Source organism: Heterocephalus glaber, unplaced genomic scaffold (assembly GCF_053883595.1).
Source record: "Heterocephalus glaber isolate CG9 unplaced genomic scaffold, H.glaber_assembly_v1.0 deba00000347, whole genome shotgun sequence".
Taxonomy (NCBI): Eukaryota; Metazoa; Chordata; class Mammalia; order Rodentia; family Bathyergidae; genus Heterocephalus; species Heterocephalus glaber.
Window position 1 is genome coordinate 52007725 of NW_028258143.1, and position 17577 is coordinate 52025301.

The window sequence follows — 17577 nt, forward strand, 5'->3', positions numbered from 1 at the left end:
ATACCTTTTGTTCTCTAATCCTGCTAAATTCAAGTACAAGTTCTAGGGGCTCCTAGAGATTTCTTAGTATTTTCTCTGTAGATGATCATTTCATCTACATATAAAGATTTTGCTTCTGCCGTGCCAATCCTATACTACTTGTGTCATTTTATTGCCAGACTATTTTGGTTTAGACCTATGTTTCAAAGTCTAATGGACAGATGAAGAGTAGGCATATATGCCCTTGTTCCCCACTTTAGGGAGAAAGCATTGTATCATCTCAATTTATAGAAGGAGTTTTTGTTGGAAGTATGGAGTGCATGTCTTTGATTTGTTGAGAAGATTCTGTTCTACTTCTAGTCTCCTGATAGCTTTTACCACGAACAGCTGTAGAATTTAGTCCAATACTCTTTCTCCAACTAGTGACAAGATCATATAGCTTTCTCCTTTCCTCTGTTAAAATGATGACTTTTGGGGGTGGATCTTCCAAGGGTGAACCAACACTGCCATCCCTATAATAAAACCACTTTCTACATACCGCCAGATCTGACTTCTAAGAGTTTGTTTTGTTAAACAAATTTCTATCTGTGTTCATAGTTTTTTCTTCTATTATCTTTATCCAGTTTTAGGATTAGCACAATGTTGATTTCCTAAAATGAAGGGAGAAGTGTTCCTTCTTTTTTCTGCTCTAAATGTTTGATATAATTTATCAGTTAAAATGTTTATGAGCCTGCTGTTGTCATATAGGTACGTTTTCAAGCTAGGAATATACTTTCTTTAATAGGTGCTATTCAAATTTTATATTTCCTCCAGAGTTAGTTTCATTAATTTGTCTTCCAAGGTACTTCTTAGAAGTTGTCAAATTTATTTCAAAAAAGATTTTTGTAATATGCTTTCTATATCCTTTTAAATTCTGTAAAATCTGTGGTAATGTCTCCTAGATCTTAATATTGTAATTTAAAAAATGTATAACTGATAGTGTGTAACAGGAAGAAAAGGTCTAAAAGAACAGGGGAATTGGGAGGGGTAGGGGAAGGGAAAAAAGGGAAAGGAAAAAATATGAGAAGAGGAAAAAAATGGAAACAAGGTCTTTGTAAATAGGGAAGGGTGGAGGGGGTGAAGGGAGGGCAAGGGAAGGGGAAAAAAAAATAAGAACCAAGATACTCATGTAATGGTACAAGATCCCAATGATGAATGTAACTGTATTTTATACCTATAACATACCAATAAAGTTAATGGAGGAAAAAAAAAGTGTTTATGAGCCAAGGTACCATTGTATTTTTTTTCATGTGTGGCAACTAATCTCATAGCTTTCTTTACTTCCTGGGCATCACTGATAATCAGTCTTTACACAGGTTAAAATATCTACTAATTATCATGATTTGAGATGTATCCAACTTGTTCCAAAATCAGATTTGGCCAGGGCATAAGTAATCCAGGCATTCAAGGGATATCAATGTATAAGTGACTCATACTGATATTTAGGAAGACAATAGACAAATAGCATATGTAAAGCTAAGACTCCCAGGTAGACCAGCGATATCAGCAGTACTGACTGGAGGTTAGGGAACATGGAATATTTAGAAATGATGGGTTTTGAAGATGTGTTAGTTCCTGGATACTGCAGAATTGTGTAGCCACAGACAGGATATGAGTCTCACAAACACCTGTGTGACCTAGTATGAGGCCATACTTTTACCCTGATAGCAGTCACCTGATTTCTGGCAGCTGGGACCCAGGGACCAGAAAGAGGAAGCAGGAGAAAGAAGCATTTGCCTCAGACCATCCTTGTCTCTTTCTCTCTCTAAAATCCCCTCCAGGCAGCAGTGCTGTCCAGCCCCTTTATCAGGACCTTACCTAGGCTTGCTTGCTCAATTTCCCTGTGGAGCCTAAGTACCTTAGTGGCTTCCCTCTCTTTTTCCTAAACACTTCCCTCTTGGCAGCTGGAAAGCAACCTGATTGAACTGGTTGGCACCAGTCTGTGTTTGGCTGATCATTTCCTATACTTGTCTATTCTTCAGGTCTGCATTTTTAAAAATTAGTTTTATTGGTACACTTTTGATATACATAATGATCACATTCATTGTAGGGAATTTATACCTGTACATACTATATCTTGATTCATCTTTTTTCCCCATTCCCTTTCCCTCCCTTAAGTCCTCAAACCATGTCCAGTGGGTGGACTTCTTGTACTGAGACAGACAGAAATGAATGAAGAAATATAATGTATGCATATTTATATGGTATATCAGTTATGATTCTTAGCTGCCAAGTAACAGAAACAAATTCTGACTAACTCAAACAAAAAAGGGATGAACTTGATGGCTACAGAGTAACTTATACACTTAAAAGGAAAGTTGAAGAATTGGATGTAGGCAGAAATCGCAAAGTTTGAGTGAAAGTTTGGAAGGTTAAGTGGCAGAACTGATGAGCACTGTTTTACCGAAAGGAATCAACTGCAACAGCCCTTTCATCACTTTACTCAAGATTCAGATTACTAGATGGTCTCCCTTGGGTCAGAGACACTGTCTTGGCTGGGGATGGACAAGGCATCTTGATGGATGGTCCTGACAAAGGGAGAAGGTGGTTCACTAGAGTAAAATCAGGGTCCTGTTTCCAGAAGAGCAGATTGGCCCACTCTGCTAAGTGCTGTGGACATCAACCTCCTTAACCAGCAACACCTGGCCACTTGGCCTTTATTAAAGATTCAACCAGTTCACTCAACAGCTCCCATGGTTATATTAGCTCCAAGGAAGTAGCTAGTGAGCCGATCCTCCCCTCAGTCTCCAGTTCTTTGTGTGTGTGTGTGTGTGTGTGTGTGTGTGTGCGTGTGTGTGTTGCTGAGGATGGAGCCCAGGAACACTATACCACTTTCTGTCCCTTTTAATTTTTTATTTTAAGACAGAATCTCACAGAGTTGCTCAGGCTGGCCTTAAACTAGAAATCCTCCTATCTCTGCCTCCTGAGTAGCTGGGATTACAGGCATACATTACCATGCCCTGCAGGCCCCATTTCTTAATATGATATTTAAACACATGTCCATAAACACATGTAAAGAAAAGTCAACAAACTGGAAAGTGTGACAGCTTCCTGTGCACTCAGGGGGATGGGCTGAATTGGTATTGAGGTGTAGTACGTTTCATTCTGATCCTGTGGGCAGTGTTCTGGTTAAAATAAGGAAAACTGGATGATGTCTAATGACATCCACATCTTTATTTTAAACTATAGAGACCTCTCTTTGTGACAGCCTTGTGTCTGGTTTCTCATAATGTGCAAAAACTCTTGCTTTGTTTAATGTAGACTTCGTGGGAAGAAGAGTCTCAGAACTGCTTACTCAAACAAGGTCTGCTTAATGCCTAGCGAAAGGAACAGTGCCACCGATCACTGTATGAGCCCTGGAAGGGATAACTGTATGTTTGGGTTTAGTGATAGGTCCACAGCACAAGTCGACTCAGTGTCTGCCTGGCCAGCACTCCTTGGGTCACGCTGTTCCCTAGACCTCCTCACCTTCTTTCCCTACCTCTTTTTCCACAGGAAGCCTGAGAGGACACATGGACAGCAAAGCCTCAAGCTGTGACTTGCTAACCAAAAGTGTAGCTGAATTTAAATTTAATATTTACTCACCAAAGAAATACTCTAATTAAGCCTAGTTCTCTTAAGTCTTAAAGTCCCACCCCAGAAGGACGGAAATGGGTTCTCTCAAAGGGGTCTGTCTTGAGGGATGAATAATCCTTTCTGCCCTACTCCCAGCTGTCTCTGACCTGGGGTTAGGCAGATCTTCCTTCCAAACTCAGACGAGAGCCTAAATGGGATTGTGGGTTGAATTTTCAGGGCTGTCTGAATGGCTTCTAGAATAAGAGCTAATTGACTAGATCCCCAATTCCAGACAGAAGAAACATAGCTGAATATCTGGAGTGAATAGGAGATTTTTGATGTAGGGAGGCAGTTTAGCATAAGAGAAGAGCAGGAGTCAAATGTTGTGGGTCAAATTCTGGCTCTGTCACCATTTCCTACATGACTGTTGGGTGTGACTCAAATCTCTACATCTTAGTTTTTTCCTGGGTAAACTGCGATAATAGTAACAACCTCATAAGAATCTGGAGAGAATTAAACAAAAATATTCTGTGTAAAGTGTTTAGTATATCATAATTGCACAAGGAATGTCTACTATCTTCACTTGATCATTCATGAAATCACCTATTCAAAAATATGCCTGCACCCAAAATTTACCAATGTGCCAGATAATAGTGACACATAAAGCTGTCCTTTTCTTGAAGAAGCTCACACCTTAGTGTGAACACAGAAGCTATTCTTCTGTGTTATAATAGTTGCAATAATAGACGTACTGTATTTTTTTTTTTGGTACCAGGGATCAAACTTGGGTCCTTGCACTTGCAAGGCAGGCAGCGAAACCACTGAACTAAATCTCCAGCCCTGTACTGTATTATCTAAAAATGCTATTAATGTTCAGAGGGGGTGCTCCTTCAATGGAGATTTTTAGAAAGGCTTCATGGTGACATTTAAACTGAATCTTAAAGGAAGTTTTGGACTTTTTCATGCAGAGAAAACACAAACAGGTATTCCAGAATAAAGGAACAACCTGTGCAGGAGAACAACAATAACAAAAAAATCCTTGTGTGCTTAGATAATGATAGAAAATTTAGCTAGCATACCAGGGCCAAGGTTGGCGTGGCAGGTGATGAGGCTGGAAAGTCAGGGCCAAGGAGGTTTTAGACCATGTTAAGGTGTTTGTACTTTATTTTTACATAATTAGATTTCCATTAAGGAAGATATTTTATGTTGTAATGTAAAATTTTAATTAAAAAGCAATTAGAGCTGGGGATTTAACTCAGTGGTTTTGCCGCCTGCTGCGCAAGCGCAAGGACCTGAGTTCGATCCCCGGTACCCCCCCCCCCCAAAAAAAGCAATTAGAAACAAGGACAGAAAGAAGAGTATGGCCACCATCCAGACAAGAGATAAGGAGGGCCCAACTGAGGGCCTTGGCAGGAGGACAAGAAGGGGCAGAGAGTTGAGAGCTATTTGGATGGAACACTCTTGACTGCATAGTAACACTACTAGTGAATCACTTCTGCTGCTCCTACTTTCTTTATTTACAATTTATATTAAAAAAGAATTGTGGAGGGGATTGGAAAGTATAGTAAAACTCTGGATTGCGAGTAACTCATTCTGTTAGTGTTCTGCAAGACAAGCAAATGTTTCTAATAAATTTTAACTTTAGCAATGTCTTGCAATACGAATAGTACATGATGCCAAACATCACATGATCACAACTGAGCCAATGAGCATGTGCCCCCCCCCCACTGTGGGGTTGTGGGTGATGGTTTCCCAACAGCAATAGGTTATGGAGCATATCTTGTATGAAAAGGAGGAAGAGAAAAAGGCTGAGGAACCCTTCACTTCAAATGAGATTAGAGAGATGTACAAAATCTGGGAAACAGTGCAAACTTTCATAGAAAAGCACCACTCAAATAAGGCTGTAGCAGTGCGAGCAATGAAGCTGTTTAATGACAGTGCAACATCACGTTTCTGAGAAATCTTCAAAAGGAAGCAAAAGTTGCAAGAAAAGAAAAAGATTCCATTGAGCCAATAGATAGCAGTGATTCTATTAGTGATAGTGAAAGTCACTTTCTCAATAATTCTCTGTCTTGTCTCTGTTACACCAGCCACAAAGGTTTACAAAGATAAGTGCAGGTTCATTTATTTTTCTTTATATTTTGTATTGTATTACAGTATTTTAATCATTTCTATATGAATATTTGGGTTGGGAAATGAATCATCTGAGTTTCCATTATTTCTTAGGGGGAAATTCACTTTTAAATACAAGTGCTTTGGATTACAAGCATATTTCCTGAACAAACTGTGCTCACAAACCATGGTTTCACTGTATTGTTTCAGAAGTATGTTGATAGTGATATTTTTGGTGATTTATTCATAGCTTTACTTCCAAATAACCAGGAATTTGTTAGGCAGATCTCCTACCCACCTCCCACACATGAATTTATCATTTATATTTGACTCTGTCTTATTTTCCTTCATATGATTCCTTCTTTCCTTCCCAGTGATTTTTAAATAGGGAGAGGGTTTTTTGTGGGTTTTAATTTTTTTTTTTTTTTGCCTGTTACAATCGCTTTATTAGTTAGGATTTCTTATGATTTGGATTTGAAATTTCCCCAAAAACTTGTGTTAAAGGTTTGATCCCTCAATGCAGCAATGAGAAGTCTAATAGATTATAAGGGCTCTGACCTTATCAATGGATCAATCTGTCAGTGGATTTATTATTGAGAGATGGTAAAAGCTTTAGTATGTGAGGCCTACTTGGAGGAATTGGTCATTAGGGCTATATCTTGTTCTTTTCCCCACACAGCTCTCTCTCTCCCCCTCTCCCCTTTTCCCCTCCGTCTCCCCTTCCTGGTCACCATGAGGTGAACAGCTTTGCTCTGCCAGGCACTCCTGACACTATGATGTTCTGCCTTACCACGGGATCATAGCAATGGAGCCTTCCAACCATGGACTGATACCTCTGAAACCATGAGCCCAAATAAATCTTTCCTCCTTAAAGATGATTTATCTCAGGTGCTTTTTCACAGCAATGGAAAGCTAACGTAAGTGTTGCAACTGACAGAAACTAGCCTGATACAGAAGAGGAAGAGAAGGAGATGAAGAGTAAGACAATGAGGGGTGTGTGTGTGGGGAGGAATAGGGAAAGGAGGAGTTTATTAACTTTTATAACTGGGAACTGAGAAGTCCAGGGATTGATTCAATTTCAGGAACAGGTGGATTAGGGGTCAGCACAGATTTCATAAACTAAGTATTGTTCTCAGAGGGATGTGATACTCTAATTTTCCAGACTTGGATCATATACCAATTCCTGTGGCAGGAAGATTAGTTCAGTAACCAAAAAGGGGGTATGTGAAGTTTTAGACCAAAAAGAGAAGATGTAACCACAGTCCAATACTCAAAAGCATTAGTAAATAAGTATAATAGCTTCTTCTTTTCTGCTCCACACACAAGAATATTTTTAGGTGATAGAAATGTAGTTTCTTTGTTACAAATTTATGTAAAATAAGGAAAAGATATTCTTTGAGTAATTAACTGAAAAGCTTGTGCCAGTCATGTGAGAGCTACTAAAATCTCATGCCCTGGAATGGAATAACCATGGTGGACAAACCATTTCGTTCTCAGCTTGACATTATTGTCACCTAATTTCACCAAAGTCTTGGAAATTCTTGAATTTATATTCTGGATTTTGGGGGTTATTCTGAATTTCTGATTATGACCAATTTTTATTCTGTGTACCAAGCATCTGTTTTACTCAGAAATTCTTTTCAACTCAAAGAAAGGGTTCTGGTATTGGCACACTCCTTGACCCAGAGATATTTTTCTAGTGCTTAATTGTATTCCATATGCATAAGAGTGCATTTGCATGTGTGTGCGCGCACATACACCACCATACACTGGATCTGCTTCCTGAGAGTTGACATTAACCTTTGCAGGAAATTTGCAAACCAAAGGCTAAACACAGTTATTATTAACAATTATATAAACTTAACAACTAAATAAATTATATTAAATGCTAACAATAAATTCTCAAATTTATCACTTCTTAATTATTTATGCCTACTGTATCTGTATGGTGGGAATATTTATATCATGGTGTCCTACTATGCACTTCTTCCCAACTCCATATTCAGTGAATTCATATTGGTAGCTTGAAACTGGCCATGGTGTGAATATTTACATTATGGAAATTGGCAAGCATGATAACAGGCCTTTTTATTCCACAGAGTTGGTTGTTAAACATTTACCAGTATACAGCAGCTGGTGCTCACACACGTAGACATGCCCCACTGTAGACCTCTTTCATATTATTTTTTTGGTACCGGAGATTGAATTCGGGACCTTACACTTGTGAGGCAGGCAGCGGCACCACTGAGCTAAATCTCCGGCCCCCTTGTGTATTTTTAACATAGATATTTCCACTTTTATTATAATTCTCAGCACAACGTATCAAGGAAAACCTCGTCATGCACCAAAATATTGTAGCACTGTATATACACCATTCACAATTAGTTTCTTACCAAAGATATTTATCTGCCCGGTTAATGTGGTAAGTAGAATCACTGCACGTCACAGTATTTAGATTTCTTTCTGATTCTCCTTTAAGGAATTCCATATTGTAAGAGGACTTTTCCAAATAAGAAATCTGCTGTGCCTACTTTCTTAAGTGTGGTATTTTTTTTTCCTCTTATTTTAAGACCATATTTAAGAACACTTCTGGCACAGGATCAGAAGTTGTGCCAATTTGTTGTGTCCTTGAAAGATCACTCAGGAGCCAAGCGTGGATTTACATTGGATGACTTCTTTGGCCTTCCTTGCTAACAGAAATGTATTTGTGAATTCAGTTGCTTTCACTATAAGATTATTGCCTTAGTACAATTAAGACAAGTATAAGCTCAAAATAGAAGCAAAAACTGAATGAATCCTGTTTTAGGGCTGATGTAATTTCTTGCTTTTTGTAAGCTGCAATTGAACATGCATATCTAAGGGACCAGCAGTACAGGCGCCAGCCAACATGTTAGATTTTTAATCAGCTTAATGGGATAAAGGTTAGACATAATTAAATATCTTTGAGTTTGAATCTTTTGGTGCAATAAGTAAATGACTTTGAATTAGATCCATCTGGGGAATAAAATAAAAGGATTTATTAAAGTAGCAATTTTGAAGGAGTAACACTCCTTCCAGTCAAGCTTAAAATGGCTTGGCACTTGGGCCAAATGTCTGAACAGTATGTATCAACTTCAGCGTTTTCTTAGTAATGTCTTTCACAAAAACAGTGGGTAGGAAGATGCATTCCTTCATTTTGGTTTTCCCTAAGCCCCAGGATGTTCCTTTTGTTTTTTTGATTTCTATATTGTCTGATGAGCTCACTGAAAGAATGTTGGAAGTCCTAAGGCAGCAGCTGCCTTGAGTAGCACAGGTCAGGCATTATATTGAGCACCCTGGAGATTCTCCCACATCTCACAGCTAAGAGACAGCATCAAGGGGGGAAGACTGCTTTAGGAAGATTATATTTTCCTAGAAGAAGAAAATACTTAGTTTTTGAAATAGTGAGGAATCCCTTTGGTCAATGGAGCAGAATTCCACTGACATCCGCATGTCATTCCACAGCATGACATCCTGCCACCTCAGACCCTATCTAGAACCACTGTTCTGAGACCCTGATTCTGTCTCAACATGGAATTCTCAGTGCTGGTGAGAACCAATATCATTCAGTACTTTGCTGGAGAAGACCGTCCTCTGAAAAGCTTTGCAAATGTGCATCCAGGCTCAAAACTGTTCTATCTTGGCTATTAAACAGAAAATAATTACCTACCTGCTAGCTACTGCAACAAACCAAGTAGACCAGATTCCTTGCAGCTAACTCCATAAGATGGCCCATACCACCTCTGCAGAGTGATCAGCACTGCTGTGGACAAGGATCAGAAGGCTAGAGGAAGGGAGTGAATGAAGGGGAAGGAGAGGAAGGAACAGTGTTTCCTGAATAAAGATAAATCACACGGTGTCACTTGAAAGTACCTGGAATTTCCATTCGCTGCTCTGATGCCCACGTATCTAATAAAGTCCCTACATGTCCCCTCTGGCCTAAAATTTTAACTTGGCCATTTCTTTGCTTCTTAGAATTAGGAAGTGGTGGAGAGAATAGTGGCCAGGAGATGGTTCCTTACTTCCACCTCCACTTCTCTCTCTCTCTCTTTCTGTCTTTATATGCATGCATGTGCACACATACACAAAAACATACAAAAGCACATGCACACACAAAACTATACTTGTGTATATAGGTGTATATATCATATATATATATATATATATATATATGTATCTACCCTGATATCAGAGCTTGTTTTTGTGTTTTGCATTTTAACAGATATTTTTCTGGACATTTGCTTTAAATAACACTGTATTGTCTTTTCTCACTGTGACTTATGTTCTGTGATTTTTACATTTGTTTTGAGCCACTGATTCTTAGCACTAAGTTTCTGACACTCTACATTTTAAACTCTATCAGTGTGCTCTCTGTAATAGAACTTGTTTGATCCCAACCCCCTAAAGAAAGTGTTTGCTTAGCAACAGAGTAGGGTCTGTTTCTTTGTTGACTCACTTCAAGCCCTGATAAGTGGAATGCCTTGGCCTGACAAGTTACCTGATGACCATCAAGTTGCCTTATTTGACTGAAGGACAAAACAAGAATATGGTATTTAAGCCACAATGACCAAGTCAAGCCCTTTCCTCAGCTCAAACTATCTAAGAGACAATTCTCCTGGAGGAAATGCAAGGATATACATTTTCCCTGAGATCCAAGTTCATGAATGACAAATGCCAGGGAGGGGCAGACAGAAGAGCAGATGGAAGGGGTTCATGCAAGGTCAGGGCTCCCCAGGGCTCCTCAGCTGGGAGTCATCAGAAGGCCATGCCTCTCTCACCTGAGAGGGAGCTTAGTGAGTACTTTCTGCCCGCCCCAGATAAGTACTTTCTGCGGCCCGTACCCTGCCATGGCACCATCTTTGAATCCCAGGGATCTCTTATTATGGAGCTGTGCTGAAGCAGTCATTCAGCCCAGCCACCTTTTTAGCATTGTTTCTGACCACGGAAGCTGAAACTAGGAAATGTGTGTGGCTGACATGATGTCCCAGGGTCTCTAAGACCATGGGTGCCTTTATCCAAATGGCAGCCCTCTGCTCCCTCTCTCCTGAGGCCTGAGATACTCGTGAGGGTCCTCATGGGTGGAATCCCTAACAGATAAGCCAGGTGTCTGAGCTGCTTATAAGAATTCAGGTGTAAGGACAAGCCCCCAATTTTTTTTTTGGTACCAGAGACTCGAACTCGGGTCCTTGCGCTTGTGCAGCAGGTGGTGAAACCACCAAGCTAAATCCCCAGCCCCTCAAATTTGTTAAAACCTATGAGAGGCTGTTCATATCCTGCTGTAACTTTCACACATTCTTTTGTCCTTTAAAAGTAGTAGACCAAGCTGAGGCAGGAGGTTAGGGCATGGCCAACAGCTGAGCAAGTGGGCATGACCTGTCAATCATGGAAATCTAGAACACATATGCAAGACTTTTCCCGGGGCCAATCAGAAAGTGCTACCTTCAGTTCTTCTGGCATGAAATCAAGCAGGATTTTGATAGGATGGCTTGCATCTAACGTTAACCTAAAAAATGAGGGATACAAAAACACCGTCACCATTAACCTCGTGGCCACTGTGAACTTCCTCAGTGGCCTGGTCTCACTCTGCAGAGCATACTACTTTTCCTACCTTTAATAAAAAGTAACATTTTGGCCACTCTTTTAAGATCATGATACGCAGTTCATTGACTGTTGTTACTCTCTAGTTACTTTATTGTGAAATTTTGTTTTCTTATAGAGGAGTGTTTTTTATATTTTCTGTATTACTGTAGAAGTGTATATTACATTAAAATTTTTTAAAATGTAAAACCTCGCTACCTTTTTCTGCATGTCTTGCCCAATTCTTTGTTCAGGACACTAAGGACCTGGAAGGAGTCTACAGCACCCCAGAACTGATAAAGCCAGGCAGGTGGTGCACCTGCGTAATCCCAGCTACTTGGTAGGCTGAGGCAGGAGGATTACATGTTCGAGGGAGCCTGGAATTTAGCAAGACCCTGTCTCGAAATAAAACTTTAAAAGACTGGGGGTGTAGCTGAGTAGTAGAGGGCTTACCTAACATGTTTGAGGGCCTAGATTCAATTCCCAGCACCACACACATACATAAAAGTAGACAAAACTCAAACATCTGGGCCGCTTCATGCCAAAATTCCCCAAACTCATGAAAGCGACTGTGCAACTTTCCTCTCTGGCAGGACTTTGCACTTGGAGGTGATGCCTCTGAATTTGCATCCTCTGCAGTTTCTATTTAGAGGCAAAGCCCAGACATAGAAATATTTGCCATATGCCACTAAGGTCACACTGCCATCAACCTCTCACTTCCTCCTCAGTTGCTGGCTCATTGCAAGAGGTTTCCTCAATCTCAGCAATTCTTGTGGTGCTGATCCGCCTGCCAGTCATTTATCACTAGTAACAGGGAGAGTTCTGATCTTTTACATCTCTACTCAGTGATCTGAGGCTTGGAAATCTCCCCAAACTCCCTAGCCCCCTCTGCCTGGCCAGGGCCTCTCTTCCTTTCTTAGTGTGGCTATCAGGAGCTCAGATGCAGGGCTCTCCCGCTGCGTAGGAGCTTGTAGGTCACTGCAAGGAGCCCAGATTCATTAGCATAGCAATCGAGGAGAGAAAAGAAGGCAGAGGCAATTCTGGTGAATGCTGACCCTTGTTCTAAATCCTCATATAGAATCCTGGTAGGCCAAGAGGAAGGGAGGGATTTGAGGCAGTGTTTTGCAAAGGAATTTCAGAGAGCTGCAAGCATGGGAATGGAGCCATCAGGGTAGAAAGCCCTGCCTTGCAAAGCACTATTGCAAACAAGCTGAGCTCTGGAGAGGGATCTTAACTAAAATAACAGCATGCCCTGGTCAACAAGCTTCCCAGCTTCCGACTTCATTGTTACAGGTGAAAGTATTTTAGACTTTTGGCTGGGCATGGTAGTGCTTGCCTGTAAAACCAGCACTTTTGATGATGGGGCAGGAAGAGGATCGCTGTGAGTTCTAGGCCAGCCTGGACTATACAGCGAGACCCTGCCTCACTCCCCCCAAAAGCATTTTTTTTTAACAAAGCATGTGTATGTTTGGGGGTGGGGTGGCAACAAGATCAAGCCAAGAATTCCTTTTCCCTTGTCCGTGGTCCTTCTGCCACTTACTCTCTTAGAACAGACTGCCTTTCCTCCAGCCCTATCTTTTAGAACCAGGGATCTTCCTCCATGCATTTCCATGCATTTTGATGGACCCACCTTGGCTCGGGTGTGGGAGGGTGGCAGGTTGTGTTAAACTCAAACTCCTGGGCCTGCATCTCTTCAAGAATCAGGCAAGCCTCAGTGTGCTTGCCTCCATCCCTGTGGTGTTTCTTTGGATGTGTTGTGCCTGAATGAGCCTCCAGATGCTACCCGTAGCTGGATTTCACAGTGACCTGCGGGGTTTTTGTCTGCAGGACCCAGATTTGTATAGTTTACAGGCAACAGAGAGCCTTCACATGTAGGTTCTGAACAATGAGCCAGTTTGAGTGGATAACCACGTTTTTGGAACAAAAGTTGTACATAGATATTTAAGGAATTCAAATTTTCTGTAAAAGAACACTGCTGTGAAACTGTGTGAAGGGGAGCTGCATTTTGTCCCATCTACTTGCTTGGCTACAAATTCCAGAAAATTTATAGAATTACTTATTCTAGAATTCCCAACTGGAAGACAAGTCCAAAACATTTCCCCAATATTATGCACCTTGGCAGCCACTATCAACTGAAAGAGTACACATGATAAGTCCCACATTTGGAACTTGAAAAAAATTACCTTCCATATTTCATGATTGTAATTGAACACATTAGGTTGCATGTTTGTTTTTGTAGTTACTGTTTTCTTTCTCTTTACAGTTTTCTTGGTGGTATGTGGTAGGGAAATGCTAATGTGGCTTGCTTTGGGGTGGTCTTATTTAGCACTCTCACCTGCTTCTTTTCATCAAAGAACACACCAAATCCCAAGGGAGCTGTGAATTGCTGCTGCTAGTCTTTCTCTAAGAGGCCTCAAGCCTCATGCTCCCTAATCAGGAGGAACAAGGGTCACCACCATTTCTTAGTAGCTAAAAGTCATGATCTCTTCATGTTATTGATCCAGGCCCCTCTTATGTCTCAGCAAAAGGGTTCAATGTGGGAAAGGGAGTGGGGAAGGGGACTGAGCAGGACAGTACTGGTGTTTGAAAAGTGATCAAGTTGGGGATACTTCTCAGGAGCACAGCAAGGCTAACATACGCGAGGAGAGGTACATGGGGACTGGGTGGAGGCGGGCTCAGGATCTGCAGCTGTTGGAGGAACCTGTCTTCCTCCACTGGGTCTCCTAAAGGACTACCAGGCAGGGCTGCCATATTGTGCAACTCCAGGGCCCCATTCACCTTAGGAATTGTACGAAGGTGTTGTACTGGGTCACCTTGTCACCCAAGGAAAAGACTGGAAAAGCCTGTGGCTCTGTCTCAGCCGGCCTGCTTGTCTCAGCCTGCTTTATTGACAGTTACCCCGGAGCCAAATAGTCCTTGAGGGCTGATCCGGGCCCCATGTAGAAGGGTGCCTCTTTACAATTTTGCCCCATATTGAACATCTGGCAGATTATTCTATTGTCCTTATGAAGGCCAATGACCAAAGAGTAAGTAAATGAGTTTTTGAAACTTGGCCTTCTAAATTGCACTACATGTCCTTCAGATTTCCCACCAGATCTTCTTTTTCTATTCTCAGCTCTCCCCTACCAGGCTAGGCCCATTGATGTGATGTGCAGTTTGGGCTCTGGGGTAGTTTGGTTCATCAGGCTCTCAGGCCCTGGAGATTCTCTCAGGCTGAGTCAGGTAATGACATATGTTATAAGGAGAAATGTGGCAGTGCAGAGTCACATAATGACACATGTTATAAGGACAGATATGGCAATGCAAGAGATGAGATCCCACGAGAGCCCAGAATAGGGGACAGAGGATCAAGGCAGAAGAAGGAACAGAACTCAGGAATTGGAAAAATCTAAAACTTTTCCTTAGCTTATTCTTTGCTCCTTTAGAGGAACAATTTTGTAGCCCATCATTATGGTGGCTGAACCCTTCTTTTCTTTCCTTGGCTTTTCCCAACATCTCCCACCACCTGCATAAGGTTCCACTTCATGTGTCTTGTGTCTGGAGCACCACCAACCCATAGCTAAGGGACACTGGCCCTCTGCTTGCTCATAACTTCGGTTCATTTGTTGACCCCCTGCTGATTAGTCCCCTTCTAGCTTACAATCAGACTCCACAAGATGTAGATTCTGACAGGCCCAGTTCTGGTATCAGCAATCTTTCAGATTTCATGCAGTGCCACTTACCAGTTTGGAGATTCCCTGCCAAGATGTGTCCCTTAACAGGGTCCTGGGGGACTTCCCCTTAGAAGAGGACTTGGGCTTTGCGGTACTTGATGGCTCTCCTCAGTACACAAGATAAAGTGTGAAAATGAAATTTTATACTCTTTCACAGCAATTTGAAAGCACCCAGATACTGACACATCTTGGAAGCCCACTCTTGGTGAGGTCCCTACCACACATATGGCATTCCTACTGGGAGTGCAGCCTGCAGGTTGCTGGCCTGAAAGCAGTAGCCAGCCATTATCCACCGGCCATCTTGCAAATAAATGAATAAGCCCTTTAATTTGAATACTAAAATTTGCCAAAGGAAGTAGGGGGAGCTGCACTACTTAAATCCTTTCAAATTTGCCTGAATACAGCACTTCACTGAGACACACAGAGAATAGGCTGGTGCTGACCCTGCAGGGTATCCATGAGACAACCTCAGAGCTTTTTTTCCTGCGTCTTGTTTCTAGGAAGGAGAAAAAGTGGAGCTGAACCAATGAAACAAAGAAGTCATACCCTGTCCTGCCCCCAGCCCTTTAATCTTTAGTTGGGTTCTGGTTCCAGATCATTTCCACCAGAGAAGTTTTGAAAAAGATCCACACATAATGTCACTCTAAAATATTATAAGATCATTTGCTCACTTTAAAGAGAGAACTCATTTCAAAAGGCCTTTCCCGTTTCCATTTCTTCATCCCTAATTACTGCACATACTATCAGGAATAGATTCTGAATAATTTTCCCAAATCCCTCTGTTGTCTCAAAATTCTCTCCACCTTCGAGTAGCAGTCAAATAGAGTAAAATATTCCCTTGTGAGACTCTGAAAGTGCCTGTGATGGAGTAGGGGTTGTTTGGTCTTTGGGATCCAAATAATTACGTGACAGCTTCTCAGACAATAGCCAGATATCCAGAAACATAATAGCAGAATGAATGGGCATCTTTTGCAGGAGTTGTAGCTTTGCTTTCTTCTTCCATTCATTCTTCTTTGAGAAATCAGATGAGGTATTATTTATTGAGAATGAAGTGTGTGCATTAGCTACCATGGTAACTTATGTTACTTTTGGCACTGTCGTGAACAATTAAGTTCCTTTCATAAGGCTCATGTTCTTTCTCTGGCCTGAGAAAGCCACTCAAGTCAGAGACAGATAAGTATCTTACAAGCACTCAGCATCAGGCTTCACATGTCCCTCTGTTGACTTTTCTGGAAATCTTACTGTGTACATGGCAGTTGCATTTACCCTCAAGACTCTAGGGAGAGCCTGGGTGCTGGACTGTGTCCAGGGTCTGGAGAGATCTCCTTTAGCAGGGGCCAGCCTTGCCACTGTACCTTTCTGCACCTGCTTCCTATTTTCTCTGTAGTCCAATTCTGTGCTTCTTTTGTTCAGTTTTATGGCTATCTCCCTTCCCAGGTGTCATATTTCCTTGGTGCTATAACTGCTTGTCTATGAGATCTAGCTATCTGTCTAGCCATTCATCTCTCGTCCATTTATTACCTATAACATACCAGGTGCTATCTAAGATTTAGGGAGACTGAGATGAGTAGGGTCTGGCTTCTGTCCTTAAAGAACTTACTTTAATGGATATGGAAGTCAAAAAATAAAAGGACAGTGATTTTATGTATAGGCATTTCACGTGATGTGAAAGATTCACAGTAAGGCACTTCATTCACACTCTTACTGTATAGATCTCCAGTTTTCTTCCCCACTAACTTCAACAAATTAATTGAAATTCTCTGAGGGATATGTGTATACCTGTGTCTGGGATGGGATGGGCATGCAGCCAATGCCATGTAAACATGGGGACTCTGCTCAGAGTGGCAAGTGTAGAGTCACCCTACAGGGACCCCATGGAGCTAGGTACCAGGGCTGGCACGCTACAAACACACTTTCATTTTTTCAACCCAATGAAAAAGCTGTGGGTTAATGCTCCTAGGTTATTGTGATATCTATGACATGTATCAATCCCTAATGGCCTGCTCTTCTTGATGCTTAACTGTTTCCTCAGCCACTTCCTTGGAAGTGACATAAAGTGCCCTAAAATTTGCATTCCAAAACATACATGAGTAATTTCCCTTGCTTCTTTGGTTGGATCCCACCCCATCACCTCACACTTTATCAGCTGTGATGAGTGTTGGTCATAATTTAAAATACTGGGCAGAAAGAAAGACCACATCAGATTAGAAATGTGGTTGTCTAAATCAGGGAAATGTAGCTGAGTGTTAGTGGCTCATAGCATAAAGAAGAGACATACTAATAGAAGATGTATAGTGGATAAAACCTAGTAATGCTCAATGCTTATATTCCTCTCGGGTGCACTGGGACAGCTGCACTAGTCATTAATAGCTGGCATAGTTCTGATTGCTCAGTGTCTGTTTCATCAGGCTGGAAACCTCTTCAGTAGTTAATAGGGTCAATACAAATAAGTACTTTATGGGATAACTTTAAATGAAAAATGCCTGTATTTTATGTGTAATCAAGTATATATGTTAGTTTTACAATTTTAAAAGCATTCCCTGAACCCCTTTAACATTACCTTGGGAGATTCTCAGGGGTGACT